Raw genomic sequence first — 14,243 nt, 5'->3', positions numbered from 1 at the left:
ATGAGTAGTGCAGTCCTTACCATGTGCAGTTCCCAGACTGCCTCCAAAATAATTAATGGAGCATTAAACTGCCTTAACACTGCAGGATTAGCATGAAACATGCTGAAGGTTATAGGAAAAATGAGCAATTTTTTTCTGTCTGGATGACAGAAGTAAAAGGGAATCTTCACAGGAAGCTTTGAGGCATGTTGAGCAAAGCTGGTAATGGTAAAATAGCCAAAACAATTCAGTGGTGAGCACCAGGAGGTGCTGTGCAGTTTAAGCTAGGGAGAAACAACATGATCAAACTGCCCTGCATGAGCTGCACTGGAGCACTGGAGACAGCACTGGTCCCAGACAGCATTTATTTGGGAGTAATTAGATAGGAGCACAACAGCAGTGTTCTCACACCCTTGTCCAGCTGCCATCCAGCTGCTTTCCCTTGGGTGTTCCACAGCCCAGTGCCCTGGTTCTGCCCTGCCACTGGGTAGAGCTTCTTGAGAAGCTGTGAATGTCCTGTCCCTGGAGGTGCTCAAGCCTGGGTCGGATGGGTGTTGGACCAGCCTGGTCTATGGAAGGTGTCCCTGCCCATGGGAGAGGGTCAGAACTGGATGATCCTCAAGGTTCCTTCCAACCCACATCATTCTGTGATTCCTCAGAGTGAGCTGGACCAAGGAAGCCGTGCTCTCTCCAACATGTATCAAAAGTGACTGGTAAATCATACAGGCTAAAAGCAAACTGCCTGCTCAGAATTAGGCATTAATTCCTGCATGTCATAGAAACAATTTTGATTTTATTACCAGAAACTTCAGTGAAATTAGTGTTCAGGCACTGGTGAATTTTAATTCTTGATGAACCTCTAATTCCCTATCCCAGCAGATATGGGTAAGCAAACACAACTATCTACATCCCTACAAAAATCAAACACCACCTCCAGAAACACAATGCCATTTTTGCCCAATATCACTTGATTTCTCAGAGAGCATAATTCCATGTGGCAGGAAAGAACTTTTGAGGGTTTTCTAAGCAGATCTACAAAGACAGAGCTCCAGTGCTATCTGGCAAGAGTAATGCAGGTAGCACTAGCAGCCTGAGGTGCAAAATAAGCACAGCGTTGTTCCTGAGCTGTGATCACATTTAGCTGCTGGTTTTAGTGCCTTTTCTTTTCCCTCTAGTCTAAATTGATTAATGAATTATTAATAAAAGAGACATGCATAGCAGACAGACACTGCTTCATAAAGACCTCTTTAGAGAACTATGGGGAATAAAATAGAGAGTACAATGGAACTGAAAGAAGAGCCTGGTATCTTAAGCCTGATCGAGCAGAAACTGAGAGACACACACAGGTGACTCCCAATAAGTGACCAAGAAACATGCTGTGAAACTTTGTGATAAGATAATACTACCAGGTGAAGTGATGTCATGAAGAATGTGTACCCAAAGGCAAATTGTTACCACAAGTAGAGCCCTATATGAGTGCCATACAAGTAGCACCCTATATAAATGCCTTGTATACTCAATAAAATCGGCTTCTGGTCTCTGCTTGGATGTCCCCATCTCTCAATTGCTGACAGAGAACAGTGGGATGAAGACAAAAATAAGAAAAGCAGTAAAAAGGCAAGAAGAAAGCAAGCAGCAGCAGCCTTGTGAATGTATTATAAGTAACCATAAACCAAACAGAGGAACAGGAGGGCAAGTATTGCCTGACACAGTCCCTGCAAGGGGCTGCTTAAACAGATTGTTGAAAAAAATTAGATGTACAAAACTACTACAGCAGCCAGAAATACAGCCTTGCACATCAGACCAGCAATATTAAGATGTACACACAGCAAAGCTTTCTGGTTGCTTTATTTCTGGATTAAAGAACCCAAAGATAACATAGACAGTATGAAAGATGTCTTACAGAAGTTAAGAAAAATAACAGGGCTTGTGACTGACTTGGAAAATCCAGCTGTTCTCCTATTGATCTAAAAAAGCAGTTCTGCAAGAGCCAGGGCAGGTCCTGCTTGCATTTAAAAGCCTGGGCTTTGGGGAAGATTTCTGTTCACCTGCAGCACCCCAGTGAGAGGATCCCCATCCTCTACTGATTCCCCACTGCTCAGAAGGACTCGAGGTAATACTTTACCCTTTCCTTAGTCTAAATCTCTGAAAAGGATTTTCTCTGCTGCCTGTTTGTTTTCACTAAATTTGCAGAAATATCATCACTTCAAAGCCTCTATTATCAGAAAACAGGGTTAAAATGTATTAATTGGTCCAAGAGTGGCAAAAAGAAATTATACACCCCCCCACAAGCATGGACACTGCAAGTCTGATACCACAAATGTTGTTTCCTTAGGAAACCCAGCTGAGAAACTAAACTGGTGCTTTCTATGACCTGGATCACTTCTGTCACTTTTTGCCAGTTTTTTATTCTGCACTCTGCAGATCCAGACTATGTGGGGGCTATTCTGGACAGAAGGAACTGGAAAGGGACCAGATGTCAGAAAATTGATTGCATTGGCACAGATCCAGAAGAATGCTTCTGTGGATCAGCCCCAACTTTCATACGATATTTTAGCAATTTCTCCAAGTCCAATTAGCAACTGATGTGTAATGCATTGAGAAGCCTGTGGTTAAAGAGTGTATTCCTATTAACACACTTATTACCTGCAGAGTTTGACATGTTGTCAGCTTAAAATGAATCATAAAAAAATACATTTTAAATAAGGGTCAAGAAAATAAATGAATAGGCATAAACAGAATTTTACAGGTATCCATAATAGAGTTGCAGCAATAAAAAATGAGTTAGAAAGAATACGTAGCCATTCTGAATTATATGATCACAAAATTATGACTTGATTGACTCTTAGCTTTAATGCTTGCATTGGCTGGCACAGTTATATCACAGAATTTCCTTTGCATATATTAACATTTATTTTAAAAATTATCAATTTTGAAGTTATGAAATGCCTTTCTAATTTACTACACTGCCATTTACTGCTAAGGAGCTGACCATTTTTCCAGACAAATGCCCTGGGAGTTCATTTTGGCCTGTTATTCATTTGAAGAAAATTAGTTGATTGAGTTTTAGACTAATGCTGCTGGAGGGCAGCTGGGGGAGATGGTACAAGTTGGGTAGCAACATCACACTGGCTGTTAAGGACAGCTTTGTTTCTTAAGAGCACCTCTATGATGAAAATAAAGAGATTACTCCACTGTGAAAGTTGCATATCAGAGAGAAATTATTTCCCAGAGAAGCTGTGGATTCCTCATCCCTAGAAGTGTCCAAGGCCAGGTTGGATGGGGCTTAGAACAACCTGGTCCAGTGGAAGATATCCCTGCCCATGGAAGGGGTTTGGAATGAGATGAGCTTTAAAGACCCTTCCAACCCAAACTATTCCGTGATTCCATGAAATCAGAATGGAACAATTTTAAGTTTTGAGACAAGCAGCCAGAAACTAGGGCTTAATCCTGACCTCATAGACAGGAGTCAGTGAGACATCCAAAATAACCATGTTTTCATTTTGCTAATCACCTGCTCATAAGCTGCACTGGACATGGAGTACACTGGGCCTCTGAGTCCTGTCCAACTTGCACAAAATAAATGAAAACCTATAGGTCTCCACCCTACCAGTCACCTGAGCCTCATCCTATCACCAAGGAGATAAAGAGCTGGCCTCACATCCAAGACACCATTGGATGAACTATAAATCTCATAATGGTCCAGGAAGAATGGTCCCCATCCCCTGTGAGGCTGATGGACCTGAATCACCACCATGAGCAGATGGAGACCCAGCTCTCCCCTCCACCACAAGCACTTTGGGAATAACTTCCCTCCAGCACCAGAAAAAACTCAGGTTTGAATAAGCTGCACCTAAAGCCCAGCCAGAGCCAGCAGTGCCCAACAGAACTGCCTAACCTGGCTTTATTCCACCCAAAGCCTGCACACAGGCAGGTAGCTGGTCTGCAGAGAAGGAACCCTCAATGTGGGTTTGGGGCTTACCTCAATGAAAGATGCTTGTAAGTAAAGATCCACACAGTCCATGTTTCTTTTTATTTTTTAAGACTGGGGTTACAGGAATTCATAATGCTCCTGACTAAAGTGTGTTTATTTGATAATTCACCTTCCTCCAGGTGAAATAATAGCCACATCAATTAAACATAGAACTTCAGATAGTACAAGGTTCCAAGGCAAGAGGCCTCCTACCTCACTGCTGAGATTTTCCAGGCTGCCAGCAATTTGATTGCCAAGATCTCAGTCAGACATGAAATAATCAATTATTTACATTGCAATCCAGTGCCTATAACAAAGCTGTTCAGTTTTCTGGAAATCTGGCAGTAGGAGAAAGCACTCAACAGCTCTGTAAAACATCTGAACAGGGAGCTCAGCCCACAGCACCCTGATTCCAAGAGCTGCTGTCCTGGGAGGTTCAACCCTTCTGAGTGGGAGGAACAGGGCATTTATAAGGGAGATACTCCAAACCACATGGTTTCAGTTTAATAATAGCAAGCAACTTGACACACATTTGGCTCCCAAACATGTGTATCCCTTTTGTCTCAGGAAACATTCTGTGTAAATTTGGAGACTGGGCTTTAGTGTATGTTATTACTAATTGCCTTACTCCTCAAACCACCCTGGAACACAGTTTTATATTAGCACCAGACAGGGATTAACTAATTAGCAAAAAAAAACCCAAAAAATTCTTGATATAACATTATAGATATATATTAGCTAATTAAAACTCAAAAGCTATGTCCAAGAACAACAACTCTTTTATTTTCTTTTTTTTATCTTGGGTATTCCCCAGTCACACATTTTCTTTTCCTCTGCCATGTCTCAGGCGTAATAAATCACTAAAACTGGACATGTGTCCAATTAAGTAATGAGATATTATTTAGTCTCATCTTCAAGGGTCAAAAAGAAAACTTACCTAGTCCATTTCCTGATGAACAACAGCAGTTCACTGATCACAAAATAGGACATGAGGCCATTTCTGTATCTGTTGGTTAAACTCAAGCAAAGGGCTTGAAAGCTTTTACCTGGGAGGGACCCATAGTTTGCCTAACAATAATTCCACAGTTCAATAACAGTTCAGAGGTGAGAAGTGGGAAGGAAAAGGAGGAGGGTGACAGTGTGGTCCAGACAGGCACATGCCATGGAGGAGGCAGCAGTCCTGTCCTGGGGGAGAGCAGGATGGTTTAATGAGGCATGAAGGCATCCCTCCAAACATGGGAGCAAAAGGAGCAAGGAAAAGCCAAGGAATTACACTCCAACCTAAAAGGGATTAGTCCACAGTGAATGAGAATATGACTGGGTAGGACCATTAATAAGCATCAGTGAGTCTGAAACTGTCAGACCGCAAAGCCTGAAATCCTTGAGTGACTGTTCCCATCCTCTGAGAGCATTTGGGATTAGGCACGGCCTCTTCATGCATCCTTTCACATTGTTGAGCTGTGAATCCAATTTCACAGACCACACTGACTTTTTGAAAGGAACTTGTCCATATTTTCTTTACATCAACCTCTGCATAGATCCACTTGCAACAGCTGTCATTTTGTCTCCCAGATTCATGAGGTTCAGAAATTAGAGCTCAGGAAACAAACTAATCCAAATCAAATGTAAAGTCAGCTGGGTCAGTGGGGGGTGCAGTGACCTCTGGCACCTCCACAGCCACTTTTGTGATTTCCTCTCTTTTGCCCTGAAAAGGACTGGTTGAGTGAAATCAGCTCTTCAGACAACACAGAAGAAGAGAGATGGAGCCCTGTTAGAGTTCTCTTTGGGACATTTTAATTCAGCTCTTTTCTCCCAGAGAACCCAGAAATGGGAGCTCCTGGGGTCAGGAGCTTTTACACACTGCAGGTCAAGGTGGGGCAAAGGGAGCAACCAACAAGAAACACAGAATCTACATAAACTGAAAGGCATGCTGGGCAGGCAGCTTTTTTACCTCAGCACACCTGCACAGGTAGCTAGCTAAGGTTTCCCCCCTAAGGAGAGGGTGACAAGCTACATCTTAAAGGCTGTTTTCTCTCTAAGGGAGAACAGCCACATTTCTGGCTGGATCCCCAACCACTACACAAATGGACCTAAAATGTCCTCCCAAATAGAAGATTTGTATATTTTTCCTCCATGGAAATCACCAGCACACACCCATAAGGACTGAATATCACACTTCCTTCACAGGAAGACAATTGAAAAGCTCTCCTGGCTGGCAGCAAACTCACCTCTTTGCTGTATTTGATAATACCTGCTCTTTATGCACACACAGGAGAAGGGTAAAGAATGGTATTATCTCATTACTGACACCGATCACAGTTCAGGCACTAAATCCTACCTAGGAGAATATGCCTCCAAATATTCATAACTTATCTTTGCATGAAAAGAAACTATGATTAATCAGCAGCATAGAGAGCCACTGTCCTGTGACATACTGGAGAAGATCAGAGCATACCCTTCTGAACGAGACCAAAATTTTCCAGAATTTCATTGTGATCTTATTAACATTATGAGATCACAGGAAGTACATGGAAACAGGCAGATTATTATTATTATTGTTGTTGTTGTTAATATTTCCATTATTATTATTTAATCAATGTACCCACAACAAATCAGCTCTCTGACATCCCAGGGCTTTCCCTTCGGTTTCCTAACCTCATCATGAGTACACACTTGAGTCCTGTTCTTCTGGGAAGAGCACCAAACCAGTAAAACATACTGCACCTGTAAACTGAACCAGCAGCCAACAGCAGCTTCTGTGGGACACATTCCTGAGATTCCTGATGTTTGGAAATCTGGTAGTTTGGGGGTGTATTTCCCCTAGGATTCAATTCTCCATTGCTCTGTAACAATGTGCATCCATTTACATGCATGTCAAACAGATGCAAGACAGAAGTGAGGAGTTGCTACTGCAGCAGCAAAGCCCCAAGATTAATTCAGTCCTTTGAAAGTTCCCTTGAGTGCTCACTAATATTCAAGTATCTGTTTAGCACCTGGGTTTTGTTAAGTTTTGTGGTAGCATGGCTTTTGAAACTATTACTAGATGCTGGGGTATGATTAAAATGCTGGGCTTTCCATGGTAACATTACCCATCTATAATCTTGTTTCTTAGTGAGATCTGAGCCAACCATACCAGTAATTTCCTATAATAGTCTGTCTTCAGTAATAATTCTGCCCTTTAAATGCAAAATCTGAGGCACCACATGATTGACAGAGATCATGGCTTTCAGCTAATTAAGTATTCTGAAGACTCAGTCACGGGAGATTTTTTAAATTGAAATAATTTTAGTTGCCAGACTCCCTGTGGCAGCTCTGCCATTACCAAAACCCTGGCACAGCCCTGGGGTGATGCTGCCGAGCAGTGGAGCTGCTCTCCCTCTCTACAGTGGGGACTCACCAGGCTCCCTCCACCTATCTGGATGTAAATGGAACTCCACCCTCAATTGCACAAAGCACTTAAACGTGCTGGGTTAATTAGTTACAGCAAGGATGATCTAGGCAAGCAATGTGCTATTCCTTGTAAATGATGCTGCCACTCAAGTGTTAATTCCCTTTGAGGATTAAGCTGCCTCGGTATAAATCAGGTGCTGCAAGTGCCCCAAAATACCAATTGCTGTGCAAAGATCATAGTCAAAAGAAGGAGAGCTGAATACTTTGCACAACCTGGATAGGCTTGGAACACTTGTGAGATGCATCACATGGATGGGCTAAGAGCAGTTTAACTTTGGTTTTTTTACAGTGCAAGAGCATGTTCAGTTCATCACAGCTCTGAGTGGGGTTTGGGTCTTTGAACAGCACTGCAATAAAATTATTTGTAGTAAATTCTAGAATAGCAAAGGCAAGGCACATGGCCACTTTGCAGGTGTCAGAAAGGATGAGCTCTCCTGGAGTTTGTCACAGCTTCAGCCCCACTGCTGTGACTGCTGCTCTTCCACCACAAACACTTTTGTACACTTTCTTACATACCTGAGTATTTGAAAGCCCCCTTCAGCAGAGATGATTTTCTATGATAAATCTCAACCAAATCAAGCATTCTGCCAACAGCAGTTAGAAAGTGTCCATCTTTTTATTGTCTGCATATTCTACATATCCCATTACTATTGTTCTGTAATAAATGTATTCACAGCTCATACGAGCTTCCCACCTCAGATTAAGAGTGCTGCAGCTGGAAAAGACACCTGGATGGACTGGAAAACACATACCTAATTTAACAGTGTCTCTCCATCTGTAACACAGAACAAGTCAGGTGCTGTTCACAATTTAGCTGCAAAGCATTTCATCTAGAGCCTCCAGGATAGCTGTAACCTGGAGTAGCCTAGGGCTCTGGAAATCCTTGAGATGAGCTTTGAACAAAAGGCTCCCTGGATAGAGAAGTGAACAAAAGGGAAAAACCAAAACCAAAACAAATAAAACAAAACAAACAAAAGAAAGGGACAAAAGCTGCATTGTTGGGGAAAAAAGGCTTTACAGCCTCTGCAAAACTCAAACTGCTCACTTGGCAATTGAGCTTCAGGAAAGTTTTAGCTGCTCTGAGTGCAGAAGTATTTAAATCCTTTAGTCACAGGATGCAGGAGGTGATATTCTGGAGATTACAAACAGATTGTAGGCATCTTGCAGTTTTATTGCTCTGTTATTGCGAGGAGATGTAGGTACACAACAGCATACCTGAGCCCAGCTGGGGCACAGGAATCAGGAACAACCCCTGAAGGCAGCAGCAGCAGCAGCAGCACTGTCAGGATGGAGCTGTGGTCCCAACCCTCCCAGGGACCAGGACAGGCTATGGCACGTGCAGGGATCCTGCTGCTTCGTGAGGATGTGTGGATCAGCTGCACAGGCAAAGAAAGGCTCATCTTGAAGCTTGGCATCAAATAAAATACGTGTAGGATCATGCTGTTAATGAACACACATCACTGACAGGGCTGCTGAATAATTTATCACCACAAAACCCATCTTTCTCCAGAGTTTTCATAATTCTCATATCTTTTTTTATAAAGCAGGAATCTGTCTAAAAAAAAAGAAAAAAGGGAAAAGCAAAATTTCAAATATAAGCCCTAAAATGTGGTGAAATAGTGAAAACTCTAAGTGGAGAGGAAGGGATTCAGCTACTTAATTTTGCAACTTTCAGATGCCAAGTGTTCCTGATATTCTGAGTTTGGGGCAGTTATACTCTGCACATGAAGTCTAAACCATGGCCTGAGCTTCAGTGATGTAGAAGAGCATGAGGATGCTCTGCTAGAAGCAACAGGCTTTCGGTGTTTTCAAAAGCAGAAAATATTTGAGGGCTTTGTTCTTTCTTTCCTTTTTTTATTTTTAAGAGGATTGATGGTAATAGGAGGTACATTATGTAAATAATTTCTGTAGTGAAGACCCATCAGCAATTTCCACAACAAATTGCTGGTATAAAAATCTGTAAATGCCCCATGTAGGAAGTAGAAGAAATTGTGACATTCAAATATTCTCACCTGAAGCATAAAGACAATCTTTATTGTCTTTATTGCAGACCAGAAATGCAACAAGCAGATTATGTCCCCAGAGATAGAAGAATATATTTGGAAAAGCTTTTAAGTATCTCAAGAGCAAAGGGCTATTTGAAAACTAACATGTCCATCAGACATTTTAACATGAACATACTGGTTCCATCAGCCCCTCTATAGTAAATATTTCAAGATAATCTGTACTGAAATAGAAAACTGGCTGCTTGGTTTGAATGCCCTGATCTCTGCTGGCCTCCTCACAGCAAACTAAGGCTCAGCAAGACCAAGCTGGTTGAGCTGTGCATTCCTGGGACTGGGGAGAGCATAACCAGGCTGAGGGAGTTGATGGCAGTGTGGAGTGGTTTGCTGGTACAGCAGAGAAACCCTCAGACCTAAAGGCTTGTTGAGTGCCTTGTTGACTGCTTATTTCCAGCCCTGAACACTGATGTGGTTCCACCTTCCCAAGAAGATTTCCCTAATTTGACAGGGAATGTAGGCAACCCCTTGCCTCAATCAGGGCATTTTGAGACATGCTTTGCAGCAAGTGCCATGAATAGAGGAAAAAGAACTGTTTAGTTTTAGAGAAGTGGCAGCTCCCACCCCCAGCAGGACATCATTCCTCGAGCCTAGGTGTCAGCAGAGAGGGGAAGAAATCACATTCCCCCTGCTCTCAACCCGGGGCCGAGCAGCCAAACCTCCCTGTGATTTTCTACATTTGCTTTTCTTTACTTTCCTCACTCAGACAGAATGCTGCCCCTCTGCTCCTCACTCTCTGAGGAGCCTCCCGCAGAAACCACTGACATTAATCACAGGAGCAATTCAGACAGAGGGGGGAACAGCTCTGTAAACCCAAACAAGATTGAAACCATCTGGCAAAAAGAAGCAAACCCGTTAAGAGACCAAAAAATTCCTCAATTTTTTGTCCTTCCTACAACTTCAGCACAAGCTGCCAGAGGCATTTCAGTAGGAAGTTTTCCTTTACAGCACAGCACATAGTGCTCAGTTTAGTTTAGGCTCTTTTTGCCCTTCAATATTATTTCATTTGTTGTACCAAAACTGGTGGATTGCTTTTGAAGTAGGTGTAATCCAGCCTAACAGCATCAGAGCCTGGACCATCATCTCTAAAGCCTCAGCCCTCAATTACCTAAACATCTGTTTGCAATTCATTGTAGGGAGGGAATTAAACAGCACTCAAACAAACAATAAACTGGAGAGAAATAAATAGAAATTTTTTATCATTATCTCTGCTGATGCTGATTCTACCTCTGGACCATGTTTTATGTTCTAGTACTGGCAAGTTACTGAGAAATAAAGCAGGAAGTTAACCTGAAGGCTTGGTGGGTGCTACCATGACAGTTTTCTTTTTCTTTTAGCGATTCTGATTAACATTTGTTAGGAAATCTATCACCTTAATCTTGGATAAAGAGGCATGCTAATGGCTGTACTAATTTTAGTGACTGTTTTGGCTTTTATATTTATTTTTTGAATGGAGCATAAAGAGGAATAGTATGAAGGACTACCAGGCCTCAGAAGCACATGAGAGTCCTCTGAACATTAGCAGAACTCTGCTCTGAGTGCTCCCTGGTGGGAGTTGTAATCAATTTTAACAGAAGTTAATTGCTGCTGTAAACATGAAAATGGATCAGCAATGCAGGATTGACTTGAGTTGCTCTGGGACTGGGGTTTCTGAGGACAGGGACAGGAGACCATCTCCTGCTCTCAGCTGTTAGGCACACAATAACTCACCTGTGCATCTTCCACGGACCTCAGAGGGGTTCCCTTGACCCTTGGTGGCTTCAAGAGCCATTGCAGGACCCCTGGAGAGCATGTCAAGACTTCAAGGAGGGTGACAAATGGATACTGCAGATGATGCACAATTCCCAGTGTTGCTTGTTGGACTGGAGCCTTTTTCAGCACTGAGCACTTTCCCTTTAGTACTGGGGACGGAAGGAGACCTTTACTGGAGATCACCTCAGATACAGCAGCTGCTGCAGAACTGAGAATTTTTATTTTTCTCCCAAATTAAGAAATTTCTTCCCTGAGTTTCTTAGACATCTTTGCCCAACATTGCAGCTCCACAAGCATTAGCAATTCCCATACGACAACTGCACATGTATGTAATTGGATGAAGAAATGGTTAAGCCAGTAATTAGGCAGGCAAACCATCTACAGATATAAAATAACTGTTTTTCAGACATTGAGTTCAACAAGAACGAGGTATTACCAGTGTCCACCTAATTAATCTATTAACTGGTGTTTTGGTGATGTATTTGTAAATCTGTATTTACTCAGGCACGTAGCAATCATTTGTATATTGCTCTGGAAAAGGTTAGGTGCTGTCTGGTAAAATTCATCATATTACAATCCTATAAATAGCAACATTTTTTCTTTCTAATAATTTCTGCTCCCATGCAGTAACATTTAGGGAGATTGGTGTCTTTGTTTTCCAATGTTTTCCTCTTGCACAACAATAGAAATTTATGTTAGATTGAGGAAACAGATTTATTTTTCCCTGTGTTAGAGAAGAACAGTGTGATTTCAAAGCTGTAGAATATTTTTCTGAGACCCCTCCGGAGTAGAGACAGTTTTTATTCTTATAAAATTATTACAGCTGAGATGGATTAATACATAAGAGCTTCTGATGTTAGAGACATGCACTTTTCAGAACAAAACTAAAAAACAAAGGCCCAGGAATGCAGTGTAAGAAGAAGACAGAATCATTTAGATTGGAAAATTTGAAAAGACAATGTAAGATCATTGAGGTCATTACTCCAAGGTAAAAAACTCTGTTTCTTGAAGATTTTTTTAATAAAATAAACTGGGGGTTTTTAGAAAGTAGGTAAACACCCCTTAAGACTCCTCCACATCTCAGTTGCTCTATGGACTCATGCTGTCTATCTCACAGTGTCAGTTTTGTCCGAAGGAATTTATCCTAACTCATTATTGAGTTCATTTTGCACTTTTCCAGCCCCTTGCTGCCTGCCAGGTGTCTTCTATGGTGCAGCCACACTCCCCCCTGCTGGCTGCTCCAAGGGCTGGCCAGCAGCAGGGAAAGCTGTGAAAAATAAATTAATTTAGTATCTAAAGTGAATATTATTTTTATTCTGGGTATTAAAAAAGTTGACCTCAGCAATGATGGTTTCACAGCCCCAGCAAGGTAAGCTCGCTTCCCAGATAAAATACCTTCCTCTACCTCACAACTGAGTTCTTTTAGCAATACAATTTCTATTTAATAGTTCTAATGCCTTCTTGCCCAGGCTCAGGCAGGAGCAGGCAGCACCCCAGGCAAGTGCCAGAGATGACAGAAGGATCCTTTTATTCTTAGAGCCACTGCCCACCAGCAGCAAAATACATCTTGTTTGTGCTGTGATACCCAAAATACTCACACCGAAGGAAGAAAGGGTGAGTGTAGGATTTTTCAGGGGTTGGAAGATAAAGAAACTGCCCAGTTTGCTGTCCTGGTTGTCTTTAACAAGCTTTTCCTGCTGATCAGTTCTATGCAGACCAAGGATGACAGCTCAGGAGAGGAGCTCTGCTGGGACACCCTACTACTTCCAGAGCAAGAACAGCTGCCAGATAACAAGTCCCTCGTATCCTTCAACCCCAGGAGGCTTCACTGCCTCCAAATTTAGGCAGAAAATTGAAGCCTGAGCAAGTACCTGCTGCCAGCCAGGTTTCTCTTTGCTCAGCATGTCAGGTTTCCACCAACAATAAAAGCAAATAAAATCTCCCCCACTGTGGCTCATCACAGGTTTCCTAAACTGACCAATTCAATTTTCAACTTTCAATTTCCTAAACTGACCAATTTTCCACTTGGAAAACCCCTGACCAATGTTTTTTTAATAAGAGTCTGTGTTAGAAACACAGAACTCTCTCTTTTCCCTTTCTATTATTTTTATAGCATTGAAATTCATTTAAGACATATGACATTTTTCATCTCCACCTTGCAAATTAATTTCCCGTAACTCAAAGCACCCTGCTCAGATAAACCCTTCTCTCTTCACCTTGTACACAAATGAGCAACAGCCAAGGACAGTTGACTTAGAGCTGAATAATATGCACTGGCGCTAAATGAAAATTAAACCATTAATATTTTAAAATACCTGATTTCCTGGATAGTAAAAGTGAAATGTATCATTTGTTTAAACTATCCTATTTATTATTTCTTTCCTCATTTCATAAAACCCAGCCACTTACAAGAACCTACATAAATAGAGCTTGAACTTTCATCTGAAAGTTTAATCAGGAAGCTCTTCAGGAATATTTTATTCCTTTTATCAGAATATTGATGGAAGTCATAATTCACCTTAATGTGAGAAAGTTTCCTTTCTTCACTAAAGAAATTCATCAAGACATTTCTTGTTGGTAAGACGTGACATAAATCCGATTGCTTTTTCTTCTGTTTGATCTCAGCACTTTATGAGTTTTTGATTGCCTGCTCTTAATTTTCCACAAGCAAATTCAGTTGAAGAAATTAAAACCCAGTAGTTCAACCCTGATCACCCCATCCACAAATGGCTCTTTTATTGCACAGCAGATGACATATGCCACGCTATCCTGGTGCTGCTGGAGCCCTTGTAAAACCGGATCAGGAAAAACCTGTTCCCTCTTTATTAGTGCTATTAGGCAACAGCTATCGACCACCCAAACCAATTCAGCAAGCACTTCCCTTGCTCAGGCAATAGTCCAAAGGCTACTGAGGATGAAAAAATAGCCTTGGAAAAAAAAAAAAGGCAAAGTCTCTGTGTGTATGAAACCTTTCACCAGCAGAAGGGCGAGGTCCCATCTCCAAGGGAGAATGACACATAAGTGTGCCA

This window comes from Parus major, chromosome 13 (genome assembly GCF_001522545.3).
Source record: "Parus major isolate Abel chromosome 13, Parus_major1.1, whole genome shotgun sequence".
Taxonomy (NCBI): domain Eukaryota; kingdom Metazoa; phylum Chordata; class Aves; order Passeriformes; family Paridae; genus Parus; species Parus major.
The sequence above is the reverse complement of the archived record's forward strand: the minus strand, read 5'-3'. Positions refer to the sequence as shown.